The following is a 13204-nucleotide window of genomic DNA, read 5'->3' as shown; positions in this document are numbered from 1 at the left end:
CAAATGCTAATGATTCTTTCTAGTACCTATTTGGTAACAATATTTATACTGGAATGGTAGAATGCATCTCAGAGAAAAGACATTAAATGAAAGCAGAACTGCTGAAAGACGGAGTGACCCAGCACAAAACATGACCTCAAGGAGCATCCATCCCGGGAAATCTGCAAAGGAATGATGGCGATGAAGAGGACACCCCTGAAGTTTATTGAGCACGTCCTGGGAGGAGCCTGGGGCTGCACTACATGCTGACACGCACAAATCCACACAGCATTGTGAGGGAGGTACTCTCAGGATCCCTGCACCAGGAAGTGAGGCACCAACAGCTGAACTGATAACATCTGGAGAGCCAGTGGCTAGCTGGGACTGGCCCAGGCTGCCTGGCTCCAGAATCTGTGCTCCTAACCATGGTGCAATGTTGCCTGCCAAACCAGCAAAGAATCTGAGACTGAAGCACTAAAGAGAGACAGACAGACAAGAAAACCTGAATCCTAGGGAACAGGAGATCTCTCAAAAGCAAAAGTCTGTATCAGATGTTTCTCTGAACACTTCGTTATTCTTTTGCTCATCCCTTTCTTTCCCTTCCCTCCTCCCCTCCCCATATTCTCTCCTCTACACTCCCTGCCCCACTAACCACTCTCTTTCCATCTTTCCAAAGAGAATGTTTTTGACTTCTCACAGTATATCCTTCCCCTTTCAGTCACTTCTTTTAAATTTCCAATTTGTCTGATGTCAGCCTAAGTATTTATGAATTCTCTTTACCTTTTTTTTTAACTTGTGGTTTTAAATTTTAAAAGATGAGCACGACATTCCTTTATTCTAACTATTTCTTCCTTAATAATGAAGATATTTTCCCTTTAGTACAGCATTTGCTGTGGGCATAGGTTGGGTGTAAAGTGTTTTTACTGTTTCAATTTCAGTTTTGAACTTCTCTTTGGTCTAAGGATATCTAAGTATCTTTAGAATTACTTAGGATTTCTTCATTTTCAAGTTTTCTTTTCATCACTTCTATTATTTATTTCTAATTGTATTAATTAAGAAGCACAAGCTGGAATCAAGATTGCCGGGAGAAATATCAATAACCTCAGATACGCAGATGACACCACCCTTATGGCAGAAAGTAAAGAGGAACTAAAAAGCCTCTTGATGAAGGTGAAAGAGGAGAGTGAAAAAGTTGGCTTAAAACTCAACATTTAGAAAACTAAGATCATGGCATCTGGTCCCATCACTTCATGGCAAATAGATGGGGAAACAGTGGAAACAGTGTCAGACTTTATTTTTCTGGGCTCCAAAATCACTGCAGATGGTGATTGCAGCCATGAAATTAAAAGATGCTTACTCCTTGGAAGGAAAGTTATGACCAAGCTAGATAGCATATTCAAAAGCAGAGACATTACTTTGCCAACAAAGGTCCATCTAGTCAAGGCTATGGTTTTTCCAGTGGTCATGTATGGATGTGAGAGTTGGACTGTGAAGAAAGCTGAGTGCCGAAGAATTGATGCTTTTGAAGTGTGGTGTTGGAGAAGACTCTTGAGAGTCCCTTGGACTGCAAGGAGATCCAACCAGTCCATTCTGAAGGAGATCAGCCCTGGGATTTCTTTGGAAGGAATGATGCTAAAGCTGAAACTCCAATACTTTGGCCACCTCATGCAAAGAGTTGACTCATTGGAAAAGACCCTGATGCTGGGAGGGATTGCGGGCAGGAGGAGAAGGGGACAACAGAGGATGAGATGGCTGGATGGCATCATGGACTCGATGGACATGAGTCTGAGTGAACTCCGGGAGTTGGTGATGGACAGGAAGGCCAGGCGTGCTGCGATGCATGGGGTCGCAAAGAGTCGGACACAACTGAGCGACTGAACTGAACTGAACTGATGATCAAAAGTATGGTCTGTAAACCTAATTTTTTAACGTATTAAAATTTGCTTTGTCACATATGACTGATTTTTCAAAAGTTCCATGCAAAAAAACTATTTGAAGAACAAAAGTTTCAATATTGCATATTAGACTGAGTTTGCTGATTCCATTACTCATTTTCTTTTCTAAGAGTTTTTATTTATTTGGCTGCACCCAGTCTTTGTTGCAGCATGTGGGATCTGATTCCTTGACCAGGGATGGAACCCAGGCCCCCTGCAATTGGGAGCATGAAGTAGTCTTAGCCAGTGGACCACTAAGAAAGTACTCATTATTCACTTTCTCTAGATCTTGTCTGTTTTTGCCTACTAGATCTTGAATTCTCTCACTGTAAAATGTCTTCCTCAAGGTCTCCTTTCATTTGTAATGCCGTTTACTTCATTTAGCTGCCATTTTATTTGGCACATACAGATTTAAGATCAAAGTGGCCATGGCCATTATATAATAACCCTCCTAATCTGATTTAGTGCTTGTAATGTTGCTTCATCTTACCTAATATTAAAATTGCTACTAGACTTTATAAATAATAAAGCAAACACTTGCTTGGTCTAATTACAGTAGGCATTGTTCTAAATGCTATAGGTATGTTAACTCGTTTAATCCTCACAATACCCTATGAAGGAGGGACTGTTATTACCCTCATTTCACAGATGGTGAAATCTCTAACTGGTCAAGTAACTTACCCAAAGCCACAGTCAGTACATGAGGGAGCTGGGATTGGCACTAGGAGCCTGGCTCCACTGACTGGGCTCTCACTCATGACATTATGCTGCTTTCTGTTCTTGTTAGTCCCTCCATCTCACTTTTTAAAAAAAAATTATTGTAGTTGATTTACAATGTTACGTTAATTTCTGTTGCACAGCAAAGTGACTCAGTTATACATACATACATATTAATACATATATATATACATTTTCATATCCTTTTCCATTATGGTTTATCATAGAATATTGAATATAGTTAAATGAATATGTGCTATACAGCAGGACCTTATTGTTACACCTCACTTTATATTTACAACTTATGTTGCTTTTTGTTGTTTCCTTTCTCCTTTCCCCTGTTTTGCCTGGTTTAATCAGGTTACCATGCATTACCTTTTCTCCCCTTTGTTACCTGGGGAGCGTCCCTGGCCATCGATGGTCCATGAATGGCTCAGCTCACCTTTCCCAACCTTTATAACCATATCTGCACCTACTCCCGGCTCTTTCCCTGCACAGCACTGCTCTCCTCCACATAAGGCACACCTACCCTCCTTCACCCTTCACCCAGGATGACTTACGTGGAGGGATTTTTACTTTTGTCCCCTCTTGCTCTTCCCCACACCAACCATTCTTTGCTAAAATAACCCAGTACTTCTAGTTGAGATACAATTAGAATTTTGCTTGAATGGCCCTTCTTTATCATCTTTTTTCTTCTTCTTCTTTCTTATTTTAAGGCTTCTGTTAAATTTACTGATATCCATTTACATAAAATGATAGGGTTTGGGGTTTTTTTTAAGTATAGTCGCTTTACAATGTTAGTTCCTGCTGTGCCGCAAAATGAATTGGCCACACCACAGAGCATTGAGTAGAGTTCCCTGTGGTATACATTTAGTTCTCATTAGAAATGATAGGTCTTTTCCTAAAGATCACCGATTATCTTTTGTGTTTCTCCTTTTCCTTTCTCCCATCTTAGGATCTCTGGGCACCATCACTGTGTTTTGGTTAGAGTCCTTTCTCCAGCATTTTCCTTAGACCAGACACTTGGATGAAAGACCCTCTGGATCCCTGCTGTGTCTGTTCTCTTCCTCCCTCCTGGTGAAGGATGGGTGATAAACTGAAAGGGTATGAAATTCTTGGCATAAATGCCTTTCCTCCTGGTGAACTGTGAAGCTGACAGGCAGTCTGATGCTTCTTCCCCTAAAAGTACCTGCCTCCTTATGCCTGCTGCTGCTGCGAAGTCGCTTCAGTCGTGTCCGACTCTGTGCGACCCCATAGACGGCAGCCCAACAGGCTCCGCCATCCCTGGGATTCTCCAGGCAAGAACAGTGGGTTGCCATTTCCTTCTCCAATGCATGAAAGTGAAAAGTGAAAATGAAGTCGCTCAGTCGTGTCCGACTCTTAGCGACCCCATGGACTGCAGCCCACCAGGCTCCTCCATCCATGGGATTTTCCAGTTAAGAGTACTGGAGTGGGATGCCATTGCCTTCTTCCTCCTTATGCCTAGATGCTTGTTTTTCATCTTCAGAGTTGAGGATTTTTATCAGGAAAAAAACTGTGGATTTTTAAAAAAATTGATTTCTACCTAGAACTCATTGAACATTTCAGTTTGTAGTCTCAGATTTACCTTCAACTTGGGTAAACATTCTTCTTCTATTATTGTTTTTTTTTTCTCCCTCTGCTTTTTGTCTCATTCTGCAGTTCCTATTATTCACATGCTGGCTGTCCTGGATCTGCCCTCCAAGTCTTGTATCTTCCCCCTCATGATTTTCCTCTCCTTGTGTCTGGCACTGATTTTTCAGCACTTCATCTACTTTCCCTCATAGGCAACTGACTCAATTCATAAAAGCAATCATCTGTGTCTCTACTGACTTTTACAAATTTAAGTTCAAGGAAGAAATTTTATGTTGTATTCAGATCTCCTTAATCTCTGTCTTATTACTCAGTTGAGGCTATTATAACAAAACACCTTATAAATAATAAACAGACTATTATAAATAAACAATAATTTTTTTTTTTTTTTGCAGTTCTGAAGGCTAGAAGTCTGAGATCTGGGTGCCAGCATGTACTATGAGGGCTCTCTTCCTGGCTTCCTGACATTTACCTTCTCACTGGGTCCTCACATGCCAGAAAAAAGGAGCTCTACCTCTTCTTATAAGAGCACTAATCCCATAAGGGCCCCACACTCATGATCTCATCTTAAACCTACTTACTGCTCAAAGGCCCCACCTCTAAATGCCATCACACTGAGGTTAGAGCTTCAGACATGAATTTGGTAGGGGCGGGGTTGGGGGCCACAAACATTCAGTCCATAACATGCCCTAATTATTTTTCCCTCAAGGTCCACCTGTCTCCTACTTCATTTAGGTCTGTTCTAACAGCTGTGCTTATTCTTCCTCCCTTTCGCTGCTGGGCCCCCTTAGGTGTGGCATCTCTTCTTGTTCTCTGCTCACTGGAGTAAGATTAGTGGAACAGTATGGTGGAAGAAGCTGAAGAGCTGGAGGTGCAGCCAGTGACCTCACAGAGCCAGCATCCAGGTGAGGAGCCAGGAGGCGGCATCTCTGCACCCTCCTCTCTGAAGCCTGCCTAGCCTGTGAGGGCAGAAGACCAGCTCAGTCACAGGGTGCACGAGCCCAGGGAGACTGGCCTTCTCTCTCTGACTCCTAAATCACCGTGTCCAGGACCTCACTGTCATGCTCTCTCAGGCCAGGTCTCTGCTGGCTCCCCCAGGCCTTCCCGCCTGCCCATCCCAGCTGATCAAGAAGGTGGCTCTAGAATTGGCGATAAGAAAGAAGGCACACCAAGCCACTGACCTTCCTATTGCCTCCTGCACCAATCTAGACATTTAAGGATACATTCATGTATAACAACTTCAGTTCAATTTAGTCGCACAGTCACGTCCAATTCTTTGCGACCCCATGAATCACAGCACGCCAGGACTCCCGGTCCATCACCATCTCCTGGAGTTCACTCAAACTCATGTCCATCGAGTCAGTGATGCCATCCAGCCATCTCATCCTCTGTCGTCCCCTTCTCCTCCTGCCCCCAATCCCTCCCAGCATCAGTGTCTTTTTCCAATGAGTCAGCTCTTCGCATGAGGTGGCCAAAGTACTGGAGTTTCAGCTTCAGCATCAATCCTTCCAATGAACATCCAGGACTGATCTCCTTTAGGATGAACTGCTTGCATCTCCTTGCAGTCCAAGGGACTCTCAAGAGTCTTCTCCAACACCACACTTCAAAAGCATCAATTCTTCGGCGCTCAGCTTTCTTCACAGTCCAACTCTCACATCCATACATGACCACTGGAAAAACCATAGCCTTGACTAGACAGACCTTTGTTGGCAAAGTAATGTCTCTGCTTTTCAGTATGCTATCTAGGTTGGTAATAACTTTCCTTCCAAGGAGTAAGCGTCTTTTAATTTCATGGCTGCAGTCACCATCTGCAGTGATTTTGGAGCCCAAAAAAATAAAGTCTGACACTGTTTCCCCATCTATTTGCCATGAAGTGATGGGACCAGATGCCATGACCTTCGTTTTCTGAATGTTGAGCTTTAAGCCAACTTTTTCACTCTCCTCTTTCACTTTCATCAAGAGGCTTTTTCGTTCCTCTTCACTTTCTGTCATAAGGGTGGTGTCATCTGCATATCTGAGGTTATAACTACTTGGTTGCTACCATTTCTGGAAATTTGATGATTTCTGGTATTATGACAATTTGCAGTCCAATTTGCAAATAAACAGGCAAGCTCCACTAGAAAATATGTTTATGCCTTGCATAAACTGCTTCTGTGCTCCCTTCTATCAACTATTTTTTTAATTTAATTAATTAATTAATTTATTGGCCACACCATGCAGCATGAGAGATCTTAGTTCCCCAACCAGGGATCAAACCCACGCCCCTGCAGTGGAAGCACAGAGTTTAGCCAGTGGACTACGAGGGAAGTCCCACTATCAACTATTTTTTAAGTATAACGTATAGGCAGAAAAGTACACTTACATACATGTTTTTAAGGATTTTCAAATTTCCTTGTAAAAAACAGAAATGAGGAATATGAGGATTCTGCATTTTCTTTTTTGGAAATCTGGCTGAAGTCACTATAGACTGAGTAACACTGATAGTGACAGTAAAAAAAATTTCACTGAAAGGAATTTGGAACTGCGAGACCTATCTTGTTTGCTGTAGTTTCCAGCTTTTTCTGAATGAACCTGCTCAACAGAATAGAAGAATGCAATCCCAATTACAATCACCTGTGAATAATAAAATGTTAGTCATCAGAACACAATCTTGCAAGAAAACTTGAGATCTGACTAATCTGGTTCTGACACTCTCCCACTGATGAGAATGTGCTAGTGAGCTCTTTATCTTTTAATAGGAAATAATGCTTATTGTTACAGTTAATAGAAAGTAAATATTTATTTTTTGGTACATAATGCTTCAAATTTTTGTTTCTAATAAAGCTTATGACTATGGATTCTCAGCCATCTTTGGGGTGTGTAAGGACAGCCACATGGCCTGTTAAACACACAGGTTTCTGGACCCCACTCCAAGGGAACCAAAGCAAGGGCCCAGAAATGTAGAAGGTCATGGTTCACAGACCCATCCTGGAAAAAACACTGCATTAGACACTGTACAAATGACAAAGGCTCCAACCAATCATTTCATTTGTTTCTCAATCAAAAAAGTCACCAAGAAAAAAAAAAAAAAAAAAGTCACCAAGCAGGGCTTCCCTGGTGGTCCAGTGGTTAAGAATCTGCCTTGCAATGCAAGAGCCACAGGTTCAATCCCTGGTCTGGGAAGATCCCACATGTCACAGGGCAACTAAGCCCCTGTGCCACTACTGAAGCCTGTGCTCCACAACAAGAGAAGCCACCGCAACAGAAGCCTCCACACCACAATGAGGAGTAGCCCCCACCAGTCAAAATTAAAGAAAACCTGCATGCAGCAATGAAGCCCCAGCACAGCCAAAAAACAAAACACACAAATCTTTGTAAAAAATCACTAAGCAAAGAACATGAGTGCAATTCACAAAACAGGTGCTAAAAATAAATGACACTTTTTTTAAACATCCAGTATTTCTATAAGCAAATAAACAGGAAATAAAACCATACCGTTATAATGCACCACTATGCTGCAGATGAGGACAGTGCGGGAGGCTGTGCTTATGTGGGGACAGGGGTTATGTAAGTCACAACTCTGCACTTTCAGCTCAAGTTTGCTGTGAACCTAAAGTGGCTCTAAAAAGTGATGTCTATTTAAAAGTAAAACATTTTAAATTGTACCACTTCCATCTATTAAAGAAGTAAATACTTTAGTAAATTTATAATTTTAAAATATGTATCAAAAATTGAAAATGCACAGTTGGCCCTCATGCTACAACGTTTCCAGAGCACAGTCCTTCAAAAATATATTCATAATGTTCATAACCTTTGACCAGTTCTTGAAATAAATCTTAAAACAAACAATAAGTATTATGACAAAAATGAATGCACAAAGATGTCTTCATAGTGTGATGCATAGACCAAGTATTTTACAAGGTATCTACATGGTATATTATTATGCAACCAGTAAGAGGTTCATGGAGTGCTCTTAGAAACCAGAGAAAATGTGTACAATTTACTATTAAGCAAAAAGAAAGAGTATAAATAAATACACAGCATGATTCCTGCTGTGTATAAGGTACATAAAAAATAATACTAGAATATTAACGCCTCGCTTATCTCTAGGGTTAGATTACAGTCGATTCCTTTTTTGTATTTTCCACAATGTGCTTACATTATTTTTATAACCAGAAAAAAAGTGAGTGTGTGTGTGTGTGTTAATGCTTAGAGTATATATATGTGCTTCAATGCTCAGAAAACCCCATTTAACTTTCAGAATTCTTATGCAGATGAATGAGATATTATATTAGAAGTGTTTTCTTTGAATAATACAGAGAGAATTATGTCTGAATTTAACACAACATTCACATTACTGAAAAGTTACGTGAAAACAGAAGGCATTCTAGAGCTTATTACTTAAAGAAATTCTATGATGAAGTCTAAGAGTCAGACATGACTGAGCAACTGAACACCCCCACATGAAGTCTTAGAAAAACAATCCTTCTGTAAAGCCAGAAATGTTCTCTTAATTTGTCATTTTGGGACAATATGTCATCATTATGTGTTTACTTTAAAAAGCATATAATCAACTCTCCATTATTGCCAATTCAGTTCAAGAAACTCTTTTCTGCAGACCTACTATGTGCTGAGCACCAAGCATGCCTTCAGGAGTCTCAGTTGTAGCAAGTAAGACTACAGGGTGGGAAGTACATGGTCTAAATTCACATAAGAAGAGAGAAGAGGCCAGTCACCTTGAAAAAGTGATGTCCTGAGTCTTCATGTATTTTTTCTAATATGTGGCCTACCTTTAAGGATGATCCCTTGCCAGAGGCAGTAGGAAAGACCCGCCCTGTGTGAGCCTCACAGCATTCTATCATGCCTTTTTTGCAAAGGAGATATAGACCCATGCCCAGGGATCTCACCACAGACAGGCCAGAGGTGCCTAGGAATGACCAAGAAGAACAGCCCTCTGTGCTTCTCTCTTCAACTCTCCTCAGATTTGTGAGGACTTGGAAATGAAAATATAACTCCAAAATCCCACGAAGAAGGACCCAATTACGGCAGCGCAGGGCGACAGCATCTCCTGACAATGGCTCTTTAATTTTCACACTAGAGTTAAAAATCCCCAGAGTTCCAGCCTCGTATATCCACTGCCTTCTTGGCATGTGCACCCAGATATCCGATGCGCGTGTGCTCAGTTGCTCAGTCATGTCCAACTCTTCGTGACCCCCATGGACTGCAGTCCCACAGGCCTCTCTGTCCATGGGATTCTCCAGGCAAGAATACTGGAGTGGGTGCCATTTCCTCCTCCAGGGGATCTTCCTGACCCAGGGATTGAACCTTCGTCTCCTGCGACTCCTGCATTGCAGGTGGGTTCTTTACCACCGAGCCACAGGGGAAGCCCTGATGGAGCCCTAAAACTTGCCAAGTCCTAAGCAGAAGTCTTTCTAACTCTAATGTGCAGGAAGTCCTATCAGCGCCACTTCCAAGACAGATCTAGCACCCATCCACTCCTCTCCATCTCTACCCTGACTCCCGAATCCAAGCCACTCTGGATGCCCTCTGCCCCCATTCTAGCTTCCCTACATTCCCTTCTCCAGGCAGCAGTCAGAGCGATCTTTCTGAAATACAAATCAGTCTGTAAGCAGCATGAGGGCAAGGGTTTTTCATCTGTTTTATTAACTAGTGTATCCTCAGAACCAAACATATGAATAATTTCTCTAAATTCTTTTGTTTAAATAATGGCGTCCCATCACCCACTTCCACCCACCCCCACCCACGACACTCCAGTCCCACTGGTCCTCTTTCTGCTCCTCTAACACGCCAGGCTTCTTACAGCGTATGCCTTGGAACCTGCAGTGCCTCCTCTCCGAATGTTCTCTTCCGTGCGTGTCTCCTCCCCCACCCCATCACCTTGGCTTGGCTGGCCCTTCTGTCACTCCAGTCTCAGTTTACATGTCACCTTATACGCCCACCTACAACAGCCCACAATCACTCTCCATCAAATTACCTTTTCAGAGCCCTGGATTTAGGCTGAAACTACCCTGGCCACTTAGGGTTTGCACCTATAAATCCCACTAGAATGTGCAGCAGGCCTAAAAGCAGGGGTCTTGTATGCCTGAGTCACAGCTTTAGCCCCAGTGCCTCACATAAGGCCTGGCTCCCCGTAGATGGCTGAGTAATTTATTAATTATTTTACCTCCATGTTCCAGGGTTTGATCGTCTACACTGAAGGCTCCAAGACTCTATCTAGCTGGTGCCTGGAGCTGATCAGGCCCTCAAAGATGGAGACAGACAAGCTAAAATGTATTACAGGCAGGGCAGACACCAAAACACCAATTTGTTAATTTACATGGAAAATCTCTATCAAATATTCAGAACTAAACAAATAGTCAAACTCCATTCACTATCTTCTCCCCCTAGAGTCAAGCCACATGACAAGCCAAGTCTAGTGGATAGAGTTTAAAAAAAAAAAAAAAAGAATCTGGATAACGTTATAGTTAATTATGTCAGCTTAACTAGGCCATGGGATGCCCAGACAGCTGGATAAACATTATTTCTGGGGGTGTCTGTGAGGGTGTTTCCAGAAGAGATTAGGATTTGGATTGGTGAAGTCAATAAAACAGAAGGTCTTCCCCAACTTGGGGAGGCATTATCCAATCCACTGAGTGTCATAATCCAAAAAAAAGGAGAAGGAAGGTGGAATTTGCTTTCTGCCTAACTGAGCTGGGATACTGGCCTGCCCTCAGCACTCCTGATTGTCAGGTCTTCAGACCTGGACTGAAGGAATCCACACTATCGTCTCTCTGGCTCCCAAGCCTTGGAATTACACCACCGTCTTTCCTGTACTCCAGCTTACAGACTGGTGGAACTTCTCAGTCTTCATAATCATGTGAGCCAAAACCTCATCGTAAATATGTGCTATTGGTTTTATTTCTTTGGAGGTCACAGACTAATACACATGACAATCATCAATGTTATTCTACTAATACGTCTGTTGCAATGGGACAAGACGATAGAGCTACAAGCTGTAACCCCCTTTTTAGGTAACTACATGAGGTCCAATGGCCAAGGGGCTCTCCTCACTGACGGTGCGCTAGATTCAAGACGATCCAAGCTCCTGTCTGTTCATCCCAACGATACGTTAACATCATTTGTCCACAACTCTGCTGTGACATGTTAATAAGGGCCCCTATGCACTCATCACTTGACCTTAGCAAACTCTTCAACAGCCCATTTGCAAATTATTAAGACAGAAAATTATGTATCATCTAGTGAATTAAATAAGGGTTTGATACATTTTCCCATTTCCCAACTCAGTCGAAGGAAACACTCCAAGCCAGCAGGCCATTATGAAACCTGAGCACAGGGAAACCAGGAGAAGGTCTTCAGATTCCAGCCAGCTGGGTAGCAGACCCCACTGCTTGGCTCCCCAAAGGCCAAAGACACGATGAAAGCCCCGAGGAGACACAGGGGTCCCAAATACTTCCCTAAGCCATCAAATCGGCAGGAAAGGGAAAGCTCACCTTCCCTTCCCAAAAAAGGGGCCATGGACTGCTTACCAGGACTTGGCTCCCAGGGACTGATATCAGCTTAAATCAAAAACAGTATAGATAATCCAGACATGTATAATTCATAGTTGACTACATTACCTCTTCTGAATTTATGATGATGATAATTTGTGGAAAGTTTCTGAGGAATACATAATTGATAACATACTCCATATAGCAATGCAAACTGCCAATGGAGACAATGAGTCAGGATGTATTAAAACAATAGATGCTTTTAGTCAATATTTATCAGGCACCTACTAGATACTAGCCCACAGGAATCATCTGTTTTGATATTTGTATCTGCTGAAAGAAAATGGGCAATAACTATAGGGTTCTCAAAGAACCAAGGACCCCAGAGCCTTTGATTATGAAAGATTTCTTGAGCTCCTACGATGTGCTAGACACTGTAGAGGTGCTAAAAATAAATTAAGATTCATTTCTAGTTCTTGAGGATCACATAGGCCAGTGGTTTAACAATATATTTTACTTTTCTTCTTGTATATAACTGTGTACAGAGCCACATGATAATCATAAAGACTTATTGAGCCAAACTTACCAAGATAGAGTACTTTCTTAATATTTATTTATTTATTGGGCTGTGCTGGGTCTTGGCTGCAACACACAGAATCTCAGATCTGCATCGCAGCATGTAGAATCTTTAGTTGTGACATGGGAATCTAATTTCCAGACCAGGGCCTCTTGCATTGGGAGCACAGAGTTTTAGCCACTGACCTCCAGGGAAGTCCCAGGATGCAGTATTAACACACCTCAATTCAACTAGCTCCATCAGGAGCCTGAAGTGAGCTGTACATGTTGAGAATGGTTTCAGCTTTACTTTATATTACAAAATCACTCTGTGGGGATATATTTTTACAAAACAAATACCCAGTAAATTTTACTGAGTGAACTGGAAAACCAGTGTGAACCAGTGATGAAAATAACCTAAAAACCAGGCAAGGACTTCCCTGGTAGTCCAGTGGCTAAGAATCTGCCTTCCAATACAGTGGTGGTGGTTGTTAGTCGCTAAGTCATGTCCGACTCTTTTGTGACCCCGTGGATTATAGCCCACCAGGCTCTTCTGTCCACAGGATTTCCCAGGCAAGAACACTGGAGTGGGTTGCCAAGCTCTCCTCCAGGGGATTTTCCTGACCCAGGGATCAAACCTGTGTCTCCTGCTTAGCAGGCAGATTCTTTAACACTGCGCCACAGGGCACATGGGTTCAATCCTTGGCCCAGGAAGATCCCACATGCTGGGGGGCAACTAAGCCCATGCGCACAACTACTGAGTCCGTGCTCCAGCACCCATGCTCTGTAAGCAAGAGAAGCAACCACAGTGAGAAGCCTGTGCAACACAACTAGAGATCTTGTAGCCCTGTTTGCCACAACCAGAGAAAACCCACACACAGCAACGAAGACCCAGGGAAGCCACAAGAATGTTTTTTTAAA

At 42.4% G+C, this 13204-nt stretch overlaps 1 protein-coding gene across 7 annotated transcripts in view; it reads right to left on the bottom strand.

The window, feature by feature from the left end:
* Positions 1-13204, bottom strand: part of FAM81A (family with sequence similarity 81 member A) — a 151959-nt gene that overhangs the window by 39211 nt on the left and 99544 nt on the right. The window lies entirely within an intron of this gene.

The sequence above is a fragment of the Bos grunniens genome, chromosome 10 (assembly GCF_055505025.1).
Source record: "Bos grunniens cultivar Pamir isolate PY7600 chromosome 10, Bosgru_T2T1.0, whole genome shotgun sequence".
NCBI lineage: Eukaryota > Metazoa > Chordata > Mammalia > Artiodactyla > Bovidae > Bos > Bos grunniens.
The sequence above is the reverse complement of the archived record's forward strand: the minus strand, read 5'-3'. Positions and strand labels throughout refer to the sequence as shown.